The 14,654-nt window shown below is 39.0% G+C and overlaps 1 long non-coding RNA gene across 1 annotated transcript; it reads left to right on the forward strand.

Moving 5' to 3' along the window:
• Positions 1-477: 477 nt before the first annotated feature.
• LOC138224328 (uncharacterized) lies at positions 478-2,490 on the forward strand. Its single transcript, XR_011182788.1, has 2 exons — positions 478-638; positions 2,283-2,490. It is a non-coding gene; the product is annotated as an uncharacterized lncRNA (long non-coding RNA).
• Positions 2,491-14,654: the final 12,164 nt, after the last annotated feature.

Consider the following 14,654-nt stretch of genomic DNA (forward strand, 5'->3'; position numbering starts at 1 on the left):
AGATCTCACAGTCTTGGTGGGGCACTTGGGCTCAATTTGAACTGATAAAGGAAAAAAAATGATTTTCTTGCCAGTGTAGGATTTGATTTCACATCTTTTATCTCTTCATAAAATACATCAAGCTAATTCTGAAGAGGGGTAGGCCCGACCAATCTCCTGATAATCACAGCCATCAGAACACGAGAGATTAATCATAAATGAACCAAACTAGTCAAGCACTTCAAAGAGCTGTAGTGTTTATTGTCTGTCCTTCCCTTCTTTAATGTTTGTTTTCTTCAGTGTGAAGTTGAACCTTCTCAGCACACAGTAAGACCGATGGGAACCCTCATGCATTTATACACATAGCAGTTTTAAGGCCAAAAGGTTCCTTATCTGATGGCCTTTAACAACAGCAGGCACTCATCAGTAGCTGGAGCTTTCCAGAAAGTGTTAAAGCCATTAATTGGCTATCCTGAGGCGGTTAAAGTGACAGAACCTTGCAGTCCTCTTCTCACAGTATTGACAGTGTTGACACAATAAGTCTCTCACAAGCTCCTACTTCAGAGGATTATCACTGAAGAGCTCTGCACTGAAAACACCTACTAAAGTTTCTGCAAAGGTTAAAGCTCACCAACGTTGCGATGGGACTTCTCCCACAGGTAAAATAAAAATGTATTCACTTACTTCTCTCGGGTAAGAGACACTGCAAAGGGAAAAAAAACAGTAGAAATCCTCACCCTCAACAGAACGCATGACCATAATATGTAATTCACTACATTTAACTTGGAAAGCCTAAACTGAGGAAACAAACTTGTACTTCGCAACTTAAAGCTCAAATGGCTTTTTACAGTACATTTAGCTGAACTCTCAATTGCTGAATTGAGCCATTAACTGAACAAATAATATTCTGAATTGGCGTTTGAGTTGCTCTCAGCACAAAAAAAACGTATTTGTTTTTGTGAACAGTTGTTTTTATTTTGAGTTCTAAACCTGGCCAAGGGAGGAGAGGAAACAAGTAAAAGGTTGTGTTGTAATCCCTGCAAAATTTATCACACAATACACAACTTCTGTTTAGAAAACAAACATTTTTATGTACAAAAATCTGCTTACAATTATATCTGTAAATATAATTTTACCACTACCCTAAAATCTGCTGCTGTTTATGAGCTCAAGTAGCAACCTTTTTTTTATAAGCATTCATCTAAAAAAATCTTCTTTCCTGAAGAACTACAATTTGATAACACAGGTCTCAGTATTTTTCCCCAGTTTTGTAAATTTCCAAACATTCTAATGCATTTTGTGGTTTAACCCGTGAATTTTACTTTGCAAATTTTTAACTCATGCAAGGTGATCCAGCTTTTCGCTCCGATATACATCTCAATTGTGCTATCGTTAGTTGCACCATCAAACCCCTTAACTTTAACAAAACCTCATGAAGGAATCATTAGCTGGGTAAACATTCAAGATGGGCGAGGTTAGGCTAACCAAAGAGAGCTCACACAAGATATGGCAGGGATCAAGGCATTGATGTTCCCATTGTGGCCATCTCTCTATGTCCAGGCAAGATCAGGAGGACAATTGGAAGCAGTCTGACCACCGCAGATGTCATTCAGTCGGGAAAGTCAGAGAGAGCACCTCTGATCACCATCAGTTGACCCAAAGGCTTCTTTGTCAAACTCTTATCTCATTGTCTTTGTTAGGCTGAGAAAAACCCGGGGCTTGAAAAACAAAAAAAGCCTCATTTGAAAGCTGAATGCAACATACAGGGGGAGTTTGATCAAACTGGAAAACTCAGTTTAGCCTGAGTTGTTTTTTTTTTATCCTGTTGGTTTTAGGATTTCCATTTTTCTAGTTCAGACCCTGTATTTTTATACGCCTTGTGTGATGATTTTCCTACTGTATATGTAGTCACATTTAAGCCACAACTTTGGGATGCAAGGTTGAAAGGTTATTGGGAAGAGATACAAGATAACAGAAGGAAATGAATTCTAGCAAAGCTACTAAACCTGTGTTAAAATGTTTCAACACACCAATACTTTCCAGTTTTCAAATGAAAAATAAATGTGACATAACAGAACCAAAAAAACAATACGTTCAAGTTCTTTTGGCCATGCATTCCATTGTACAAATGTTGTTTCTGGAAAGGAGAATTGTATATTTTAAGACAGACAATGAGTGAAATGACATCTGAGGTCTTCAGGGATACAAGTAAATTAGCCCTCTGCCCCAGAAAACATATAAATATCTGCTGCTTGCTGATGTTTGCCAGAGTCAGATTGTTTCTTTCTTTGGCATTCTTACAGTATTTCACTCGGCCCCACTCAGGTTTTGGACCGATACCTTCAGGAGCCCAGTTGGGCAAGAAGAGCTGAGCTGTGCCCCAGGCTGAACCGCTGGAGGCTGGGTGCTCCAGACACACCTCCCTGAATATGTGACACATGTATTTAAAAGTAGTTATAGTTAAGAGATTGCGACTTGCCCTTACTAAATAAAGAATCTGACAAAAACAAATTCCAGTCTGCTGAGAACATGTTCTTTTTTCTGAACAGAAGTTGAGATTAGGGAGCGTATGTGGTAAAGCCCTATGCTACTCCAAGAGACTTGTGATTTACTCTCATGGTTTGTCGAAACTTGTGTCAATTAAAATAACAGGTGTTCACACACTGCACAAAACACCAACTTGACAATTCAAGCAAAGTTTAATTTTTTTACAGGAATATGGAGTTCACACTACTTTTTTAAATGCCTTTCCTTTTTCTCAACTTAGTTTGCAAACTTTTCTCATTCTAAAAGTATCTTCAATCTAAGGGTGTCATTATTACACAGCCTAATAATACTCAGATTTCTATTTTTAAGTGTTATGACTTTTAACACCTACATGTGCCCTTAAATTTGCTTACAATTCCAAAGATGTCTCTGCAAGTACAGGATTAAAGGCCTACGAGTTCAAACATTCTCGGTGTCCTGTTACATTGAAATTATTTCTTAGGTTTATCTAAGAATACTCAGTGTAATAATACATGGAGTGTGGATGTTTTAAAAACAGTTTAGTCTCTCATTTAATATTTTAATTAATTCAATCTGGAAATGCATATAATGCAAATCAAAGGTCACTGAATGAAAAGTCTTCATTTTTTTATAAATATATAAACATTATGACAATAATTTTGCAACTAATAGTCACTTCATCATGTATATTATTGCAGTTTTTAGATTTAATTCAGCAAACAAAAACAGGAGTGAAAGTTGGCCACTGATAGTTACGATAGCTTTGTAAATAGCACACCTAACACTGGAGGAAGTTACAGTAGCTCCACGGTATCTTATCACTGATCTAGTGCGGCTTTGTCATCTATTGCTGAAAAGCCTGCAGATAAAATGCAAAAAAAAAATATAACACTTACTCAAATTCAAACGTCCTTATTGGTAAGAATGATGAAGTACATACTGTATAGTGTTGCCAAAGCAATAACAAGCAGCAAAACATTTATAAACACTGGAACAATGACATACTAATATTACGCGAAAAGCTCACTCTCTGTTTCCCAGGCTATAACAAATCACATACTATGCTGCCAGGTATATTAGGTTTCCGCCACCTTCCTCCCAGCGTGCTCTGATACTGGCAGGTGTGTGAATTCTGGGATCTGATTTGCTTTTTATGCTGCTCTAATCTCTGTTTTATAGTGTATCAGTGCATCTGACTCTGCTTGTCCATCCTGGCAGCAGGAGCACAGCCTGTCCTCTCTGGGCAGCCAGGCCTGCCTGTGTCGCCTGGTTTCTGTAGGCTGCGGTCACTGATTGTGGTCACAAGGTCTTGCTTCTCTTTGCTGCCTCTCACCCCTGTCAGATACTTGGATAGTGTGTATTGACTGTTTAGAGCTTGCTAGCATTCAGCTTTATGTTGTGCTTGCATGTATTTGTCCCAGCGGGTGTGGTAGCGTTGTTTGGCTTGTGATTTGGCTAACTCTGATTTGTGGTGTTAGCAGTGCTGTCCTGAAGTTGGTTGGTATTGGTGTGGCTCAGGACCAGCTACAGTAGCTGAGGGGAGTCTTCTGTGGACAATGTTTAACTGCACTCTTCTGTATATTAACGAGAAAAGGATATCGGCTAAATTAGGACCTGCCTGCATCGTTTGCTGTTTGTCTCCGCACATAAAAATATTTTTACTCTGTGAGTAGGACTTTACTATAGAGTGTTTGTCCCATTTTGTGTAATTCTGTAATAGGACTACACACTACATCGTATGTTGAATTGAACTTTGAAATATTCAGAGCCAGTTTCTCTTTGGGGTGTTGATATTTCACAGCCTTTTTATGATGCAGAGAGGCCTGTGTATTTTCATTTTCAGTTCTTCATTTAATCCAACATCTGAAAGTCCATTATGATTATGCTTTGTTAAAGATTATACAAAAAAGGGCTCATTTAAATAAATATGTTGAAAAGATCTTTAAGTTCGCCAGGTCTATATACTGTATGCTGTGGAGACTTATTTCTTACTAAGCAACTCCTGTGTAACATAATAGTACTAAAGCAGATAGTAGGTTTGGGAAACTTGGGCTTGGGAAATTTAGGCAACAAAATTTAGGGTTTTGTTTCTGAATGTCTTATACGGAGAGCAAAATAATGGTACCAAATTCTTACAGTATTAGAATCAATCAAGCTGTTGAAAAAACAAAATGTTACAGCCATTTAAAGATAATGGTATTTTAACTTACTTTTTCCAGTGATTGAAATAATCATCTTTCTCAAACAGATCATATGTCCTGAGCCTGAACAAACCTTTTTGATGATCCTTCCACTCCTGGTGGCGGTAGTTGTGCGAGAATTCGCAATGTGGGTTGCTGGTGTTGGCAACAGTTTGATGATCTCCATCTAATCAGAGGAGGAGAATGGTGGAGCAACAGGGCTGCAGGTCTTTCTTTACTCCAGAAGTACCGTTTCAAAGCTGCACTGGCACGAGACACAGATGTTTGACGGTTCAAATAAGGCAACAGCTGTTTTCATCAGATGTGGCTCCAGAAATAATTAGGGGGCACTGAAATGTAAAGACTGGTGTTAAGGTGACATGGGTTAACATGTTTTGATGTTGGCTTCAGTTGAAGTCAGCAGAAGTTGAATTCACCAGCACTTCTTTTTTATGCCTCCTGTTATGTTTAAATGTATTATGAAGACATTGTGTGAAACGCACAGAACGAACATGACCTGGACTAATCTATTCCTTACTAAACAAAAATGATGTGTTATGTTAGTTAATATTTTGCACTTGCTCCACATGAATGATTTTGTTTGTTTTGTTTTGAAAAATGACAAAAAAATACGGGGTTAGTCAAAATGTTGTTGACAAGTATAAATTACTAAAGTTTTGTTGTCTCCTCCGTAGATGGCGAAGGATTGTTAGGTAACTGTTAGAAACTTTGACAGCTTATTACAAATTAATTACATGGGTTGCTGTGACAAAAAAGCTTTCAAACGGAAGCATAAATATCAAAGTTGTTGACAGCAGTTTGACTAACCCTGTATTATGTACTTGCCTCACATGAAATTGTACAGGTTAGCTAAACAAAAGTGAGAGAGTTAAAATAACCGCTATAACCACTTATACTATCCCCCAAACCAGGTGGGCAGACAGATGACGAGGGGTGATATGATGGGAACAGAGAAAGGGCTGTGTACAAGCCCAAAGGCCAAGATCCTTTTGGCGAAGACGTTGAGCTTGAACACAATGGGAACAGACCAATAAATGAAATCCAAGAACACGTTTTGGAATGCATGCCTCAGGCCCATGATCAGTATATTTGACACTTAAAAGCAACAGCATATTGCAAAAGGACTAAATCAACAATTGAATGAATTGCATGATATTCAGGGGGAGTGATTGACAGACAATTTGGTGTGTAAGGGATGCATTTCCTTCCGAACGTAAGTGCAGATACTCAGGACGAGGAATGGCCAAGAAAGTCAGTCTTCAGTCCAAGGCTCAGCTGAGCTGCTCTGATCCTTTCTATTGAGCTTTGTCTTCAGCAGTTCAAGGCGTTAGTGAGGAGGTGCAAGTTCCAAAGACAGGTATACACGACTGGCAGCTTAAAGAAAGAGATGCTAAGAGGATACATGAAGCAAACAACCTTAAAAAACAAAGGAGAAGAAAAAAGTGAATGTGGACAGAGTACCCACATTTGGTTTTAGAAAAAAAGACTTTGTCAACAACAGTGCTGCCTTTCAGGATCAAAAGAACAAACAAAGCATTGTGGGGAAAGGGCTTATTCTAGAGTGGTAATATGTCATCAACAGAGCATCATGTTCAACCACCAGGGCACCCTCCCACACAGGCCTCTGACAGCCCCCCACACTTTCAAAGAAGTCCCCCATCATCTGTGGCTTTCACATCATCAAAGGCTGCATTTTGTGTTTTTTAAAGCAAATCCTTTCTAATGGCTTCAACACAGAAGGCATAACTTTGACTGAGGATTAGCTAGGCTCAGATATGGTAATATTTTTGAGCACCGCAAGTGCTTAAGTGACCTTGCTACAGTGTGGAGATAGAGGTTTGATGTTTGCCCTCTTCCTTTGAAAGGACTTATCCCCACTGAATTGGCCATAAATACTTGGGTTCTAAAGTATCTATGTCCTGTATGTATTAGGTTGATTATATTGAGTGTGTTTCAGATGGTTCAGGTCCAATCAGATATACACCTGACAGGCTTCAGAATGCCAGAGTCGCAGGGACAGGATTTCCTTGCTGGGAAGTGGAGGATGCTGTACCGGGCTGAAACGAGCAGCCAGAATTACTTCCACCACAGAAGAGGACTTGCAGTTATAGTATAGGTATAGCAATAGTTTAACTGTTTGTCAGTTCTTGTGAAAGAATATAGGAATGGTTACAGAATAAGGTCAATCAGTCCATCTCGCCCATGTGGTTCTACTAAGAAAAACAACATCCAGGTTGTGTGTGGGACATTCACGGCACTTTTCAAGGAGATCACCAGGGCCAAGTGCTCATATCTACGAAATATATTTTTTTCTTAAATTCGCTAAATTTAAGGGCTGAAGATGTTTCCAAACAAAATTATGGCTCTGGCTGTTCTGGGGTGCAAGAGTGGATTGCTGGCGTTTAGGGCCTCAGTTCAGCTGAGAGGAGATTGAAGATCTGGCAGCAGTGGGTGGGGGGTGAAAGCAGGTGGAACTGGGCAAGTTTTGGCTAAGAGGGAGTTTTCCAGGGATATCTGACTTTTTGAAAAAGTTCTTTGTCCAAATTCCGCTGGCGTTCCATGGTTTTAGGTTAGGTGACAAATTCAGTTTCCTTCAGGGTAGTTGGACAATCTCCTAGTCTTCTAGACCTGTGCTTCTGTTAACAAAACCAGAAGTGGAAGTAAAGGGTTGATATGCTTCTACGTCCTCCAGAGCTTTCATTTAGAATTCAGTTGAACTGAATTCAATTGAACAGAGAAGACAGTGTGGGGACCTGAATTCTCAGATCCTCAAAGGGATTGACAGAGTCAACTGTCAATCCCAAATCCCCAGTGAAACACTGACCAGAGGAGTGGACGTGGGCTAAAATATGCTAATAGGTGGTTCTGTCCACAAAAGGTTCATCTATGGTGATGAATTGTGATCTGTTCCGTTCCATAGGAAGCCGAATAAATTAATCCAAGATGAAGGTGTCGTATCCCACGATGTGGTTGAGGTTGTTTTCTTCTGGCTTCCAGTCCAGGACAATACCCATGCATACAAGCACCAGACGCCTACATAAGATGTAAAATCTGCAGGGAAAGGATCTTGGATTTGCAATGTGTGCAAATTGATCGTCACAAAGGCAAATTTATCGTGTACACACAGATTGACACCAGTAGCTGTCGGCAAGTCACAGAGACCAAGGGCCTCAAGGATATAAAGAATTGATTGAGCTTCCAGTAGTCTGTTGCCATTCCGGTAAAGCTCCGTTTATCCCTGACATTTTTAATTCAGAAATTATCATGTGTATTTTAGGTTTGAAATATCTCCTTGGTAATTAAACGGAAAAGCTGGCAATTCCAGACAGCGCTTCCCCCATTAGTCTGGTAAAGCGAGAGTCTGGTAAAGCATTACACTGGTAATGGTACAGGCGCATTTTAAACTGATTTATGTTTATTTATGATATTCTGCATATATGCTGAAAACATATTTATGCTATTCTGTCCATTTGGTGATAGATTTACTGGTGTATTTGAAATTAAGAGGTCCTATCAGTTAGCAAACAGTGACAATAGCTGTGCTTTCAGTTCAAGCTGTGGAAGGGTCTCAACGGATTAACAACATGAGTCCTAAAAGACACCGAAGATGGAATTCAGCAGAGTCATGTACTACCCCCACCCCTGATCCCCGGCGGATCACACGCATCAAGCACGCATTCCAGCACATCAGCGCCTTTTCTACAGGATGGAGAAAAGATGCTCTGAGAAAGATCAATTAGGAGGTTATTCTTCAGATAGACCTCAGCACTGCTTCAGCAATTAAGCTCTTGTGTCCAAAGCCATGAAAGGTGGTTTGAAGAAAAAACAAAATGTAGGGAGAATAAAAGGGAAAAGTTGTTGATTTCAAACAGGTATTTACAGAAGGACTGTCTAGTTGGCACAGCTGACAGGCACAGTGAAATTCAGGTCAGCACAGCCTGTAGTGTTTGAAGCACATTGATTGCTTTCCCTCAGTGATAGACTTGATAGTTCAATTGCATCACCATGTAACCCCTCATAATTTACTATCTGTAGAAGCTGGAAGTATCTTTATTGGTTTATTTCCATCACCAAGACAATATGGACTTCAAACCTGGTTAAAGCTGTTGCACTTTAAAGGTCTGTGTTGTGCAAAGTTTCAATGTTTTTATTCGAGAACTTTTGATTATGCTCAGGATGAATCTTTTCTGTGTCACAAAGAGATAACATAAGAGCTTCACAAACAACAATTGCTATAAGGTTCACATGAAGTCATAAGCACTGCTTTTGTCCAAGTTCCAAAAACAAAAGCACTGGGTTAATTCCTGGGATGATATTGTACATCCTACAAAAAAGCGTACTTGGAAAATGTAAGTTTACAGAACTGTTTGACTTTGGTCTTTTAAAATGTCTATGCAAATCCATAACATTCATCATTAAAATTCATCTTCCAGTGTATGATTTTACAATAAAAAGTGTAATTTCAAAGCTCCCATTTACATGTTTTCCCTAAACATGTTGCTTCATTCTAACTAAGATCTGAGAGAAACTCATGAAATTCTGAAAGACTAATGCAAATTACAATAGGAGGTATGTAAGTCTATATAAGTGAGGGAACGCAAAACTTTTACGTTATTTTAAAATAACCTTTGGTATATTTAGGGATAATTTAAACTGACTTGCCTTCTTTCCAGAGAGTAATTGTAATTAATTTAAGGATTAGTTATGCCTTCCTGTTTAAATATCCCTGTAATTAATCCTGATATCACCAAATTATTAAAACATTTAAATATTTATTTTAAAATAAATTTCAAATTATGATTAATAAAAGAGTAATTTGTGACAAACACAATGTCAAGTGTTAAGTGTCAAAGGACAATACATGTATTTGAGATATAATTCTAGATTTAATCTTTAATATATCTCTAAATATAGTATGAAAGCCTATACTAAAAGAGACTTACCAAACAAAATAAATATTTCTTTAGGCGAACAAATGACTGAGGTATTGTAAGTGAATTTGAAAAGGAAAAGGGTGTCATTCTGAGGTGTATGTTAATATATATACCCATCTGGGGGTATTTTAAAGAGAATTATACATATCTAAAAATTAACCGGACGTCATTAAATATATTTGTATATGTAGGGACATCACTATGAGATATCTTAATAACTAGAGATATTGAAGATATTTTAAGATGAAAGGAAATTATAAATCATTTTTAGGCTTATCTAAATATTTAAAGCTTCCCTAAAATGTTATTATTAAATGTTGTTTGGAAATATTTATATGTCACTCTAAAAGCATTAGAGTTGTCTCAAAATAGCTGTACTCTTTGATGTTAAATTGTAATGACATTTAAATAATCTCACATGGTCCAAATAGTTATGAATCTAGTTTCTCCTTATGATGGATCTTTCCTGTATGTGCTAAGAAAGAAACGGTAGTCTGGATACTTAAAGTACCGTACAAGCTCTGTATCACGTTGATTGTGTCAGTGATGTCAGTGACTGTTCCGCAGAAGACTCACACTACGCGTATACGTGTTCACTCCGCAGATGTAAAATCCGTAACCGATTACATCATTCTTAACTCTGAATGTTAGAATCCATCATTCTTTCATCCCTCTAATTATAGGCCAATTTTCCAAGAAAACTAAAATTGAACTGCACAAATTTACCCTACCCACAGTGGGTAAATGTATCCTTCACATTAACTATTTCAGCCTGCTTCTGTGTGATTTCAGTTTTCCTAACTCTGTGTAGAATTGGTGGACTGCCCATGTCATCCCACAAAGCACAGAAAGGCTGCTGCAACAAACCAACCAGCCCTTTGCTTTATTTCCCAGAAATTCCCAGGAGTGCTTTTCATTTCAATTGCTTGACAAAAGCTAAAAAAGCCTGCAGACAACTCTTTCTGTGTTACAAAGTCTTTTTCCTTCATGCTCCGCTTACCATGTACCTCACCAAGACTTAAGTGCTGACTTCAGATGCTTGAAAGAAAGGAAGGAAGAAAAAAAAAAAGAGCTGACCATTTATGTGGCATTCAGAGAAGTTTCCGGTCTGTCCATTCTTTGCATTCTCTGAAAATGGCAATATCACAAAACACTAAGTGCCATCTCTGATGCGTTTGAGTGAATCACTGGTCTGTAACAACTAGGAGCAAACATTGTCATTGGCAAGGCAATCTGTTGAAATGATAAGAGGCTGCCATGTTTTTGTGTCACATCTCACAGATCAAATTCTGGACAACCACCCCCACTTAATATGAATTTACACTGTGAATTCATATGGCTCTGGCCTATTTTGCTGAAAAAAATGAATACTGCATTAATAATTCTTTACAAGAATTAGGAGGTTTACAGATCAAGCAATGTTAGAAAATAAATCATTTGGATAGATAATATGTTCTAATAATATATTTTTTTTAATTGTACCCTTTCTTCTGTTTTTTTTTGATACAGCAAATTGAATATTTTAATGGCCATAGCGTATAAAACAACTTGTAGGCTAAGAATTGTGATGTCTTTTTAGTTTAGTTTTAGTTCGTTTTTCTATTGCATGAGCTGCTTAAAATTAATATTTGTGACTAGGTAAAAGACACCTCATTATGCATAAAAGTAACTACCTTCCCAAGTTAAGGATTTAAAAAAAGCTTATTACGCTGTTTATATATGGATTATCCACGTAATCATAGCTCTAGGGCTCCACTGCACACTGAGAAATGCCACAGAATATGTTTTTACAAGACTGGAATACGTTAAATACATAATTAGTGGGCAATTTCTTTACATTCTGAAATTTTAGCAGTCTAGTTATGACAAAGAACACCATTCACAAACACGTCTGAAGTGAAATCACAGGGAATCCTCAAGGAGTATTTCTGTATTTCTTCAAGGAAAGACTTTTTAAGGGGGTATTTTTAATGCGGAAGGTTATGGTCCGACTTTCATAGAGAGATCTGTGATGTTTTGGGACTCATGAAAGTAAAACTGGAAACATATTGGCCTTTTTACAGGCCTTTCCACAGCTTCCAAACAGAGATCATACAGAACCTGAACTATGGAGCATAACTAAATATGTTTCTGTACTGGGGAGAGGAAACTATTTCATGGGAATGCAAGGATCTCAATGTTTTCTTTTCCAGCTCATACTAATCAATTCCTGTAACACTGTGACTTTACCACTATGAATTCAATAAGAAAATCAGGTATACTATACATGACCTAAAGCCATAGAAAGTATTTAGTATCAATGAAAATCAAGACTTACTGAAGAACACAATTTGTGTAAGGATATGTGAAACAAATGATGACATAATCAAATAGATCAGGTCGTGTCTTCAGGAGGCGTTTATAACACGTTGATTTGAGAAACCAACAGCCAGTGGCTGAAAGGACAATTGGTTTGGGTACTTGGCTTTGATATCCTCTTGAGTCCAGGTCTGTGTGCAGATATATCTTCTACCCTTGCCCCTGCATTCCAGAGCACTTCAACCAGCAGCGCGAGGAAGCCAGACGAGGCCGTTGCAGCAGATTGAAAGACTGCCTGGACTGGTTCCCCCTCTGCCCTCTTCGGGCCGCAGTGCTCCTCTTCCCCACAGGACGCTCATTCTGTTCCACAGCTTGAGCTCTGACCTCTGTTCCCGGGCAGGTGACGGCTCTTCACCCAGGGCGCTGGGTGCTGTAACTAGCTTGCAGATGAACCGCAGCACCGCATTGTCTTGGTTCTTGCACCAGTGGCCCTTTTGTGATCGTGATTTAGCTGTGTTGGCAGCACCCCACCCCCCAAAAAAAAAACACCAAGAAAATAAAAAAAAATCATGTTCAGTAACTGATTAACAATCTCTGGTTTCTGGTTTCCCAGCTCAGCACTTTCACACCACAATAATGTGTCCATAAAGGTGAAGTGTGGTGCATACAGGCTGGGGAAGAGTGATTGACAATGAATGGGCTCAGCCAGGGACTGCACAGTGTTCACCAAACACTTGCAATAAACGCCGATGCATGTATTGGCGGCCCCTGTTATCAGTCGCCCTACGATACAGTATGCCGTTCTGCACCGCTGTCCTTGAGGAATGGAGGAAGTCGATGTAGCCATTCTTTCAATCGACTCCCCTTAACAAATATCATGTTATCTTCCATGACGGTTCTTAGTTTATAAGTAATAACAAACTGCCACAGAATCTCATTGCTGGTTTACTTTACATCCTTGATCATTGAAAATATTTAGATACTCTATGTATATATACTTTAGCTTAGTTTTTCACATTCAAAGTAAGGCTGTATTGCCCGAGGTATTGAAAAGAGAAAACTGAACCAAAATACAACCAAAAACTGCAGCACTACTTTAGGTCCAGGTGTAAGTCTTCCAAAAAAGAAAGAGAATCAAAATATTTCAGCAATGTTTCTTCCCAGGATTTCAGCCCAACATGGAATTAAACAGGACCAGGGAGTGAGATTCTTCTGTGGCTGATCTCAACAAAGCTTGGCATTTAGGATTAACTGATATAGACACATTCCATGCACGGTTTAAGACCATACCAATTAGGACTAAACCTTTCCATGATTGATTTACATCGCCCTCTGATGCACTTGCAGGTCTTTCTAAAACGTCAGCGTGCCCTTTTCTGAGTCTGGAATCCACAGCTAATGCACTGGTTCAAAGACTAGGAAGTCACAAAGAGTTTCATGATTCCTGAGCCACTTTGGATTAAAGGTGGCAGCAGAAGAAAAAAAAAAAAGATCTTCCTGAGCCGGAGATCAGATGCTTTCCAACAGATCTACACAGGCTACAGCAGATCAAAACGGACTGGATGAGTCCTTATCCTTGAGTTTGAAAGCACGTCCGATCCTTAACTCTTCACCAACTTACATGTTATTTGGTGTATTTGTAATTAAACATGTGACTGCAATCATGTGAAATGCAGGTACACATACTCATTTACACCTGTAGGTCATCCAGTTTGTGAGACGATCGCACGATTGCCGTGTTAATTAGGCACTGTGTCATTTGCAGGTCAGAAGTGTTGAGTGTTTCCTAGTTCTGAGACTAATGTGAGATGTCTCCTGTGCTAGTGACAGATGTTGCCAGTAACACTTGCTGCATGTTAGTATAGCTCATGGTAATTTTGCAGCAGCTGTTGGAAGCTAAATGAAAACCAATAAAAAATGTGGAAAATATGCTGTCCTTCTCATACAGGGGAGGTTTCAGTCTTCCTTCCATTCTTTTGTTATGTCTTCAGGTCTGTAAATGCAGCCAACTGTAAAAGCAGGCAGTGAAACTGGAGCTCTCCTACAAGGCAGTACAGTGGGACATCACCTAGGGATGGGATTTAAAATATTCAATTTCCCCGAGTTCTCAATGTAGCTGGTAGACAACACATCACCCATTATCCAGTATTCAATACTGTGGTGATTATAGGTACGATTGTGATGCTCAATTTTGACAATATTTGATTACTGGTGCCTGAAGGGTACACCATCTAACTTCCTTCTTTGTATCAATTTATACCGTATTCCACAGCTTCCATTGTATGCTATTGGTGCCTTATAAGGTCTAATGAAAAATATTTGTACACAATATATATGTACCAGAACAATAAAGTAGGTTTTGTGCCACATATTAAACTGCCTTTGTTTGCTTCTTTTTAGGGCACAAATGTTATCTTTGCATCTGTCCACCTGAAGTTGGAAAAAAACCACCAGTGCTGCCACAGATTGCTTGAAAAAAAGTAGTAGGAAACTGTGTGCATCGTCTGTGCTTTGTCTCAGCTTTAGACTCAGAAATGACCGCGTGACTGGCCTGCAGACACAATGGCTAGCCAGCATCTCTCGGGGAAACTCCCCGCTCTTGGATTGGCTGAGTTGGAAGCAGGCAGCCGAATCTGTGTATTGTGACTGGCTGGGACTTGTAAAGCTCTTTCCTGATTTAAACCCTGCCAATCAAGTCCTTTTGCTCTCCCACCAGAGGGCACCACCCCTTTTC

Source organism: Lepisosteus oculatus, chromosome 19, assembly GCF_040954835.1.
Source record: "Lepisosteus oculatus isolate fLepOcu1 chromosome 19, fLepOcu1.hap2, whole genome shotgun sequence".
NCBI lineage: Eukaryota > Metazoa > Chordata > Actinopteri > Semionotiformes > Lepisosteidae > Lepisosteus > Lepisosteus oculatus.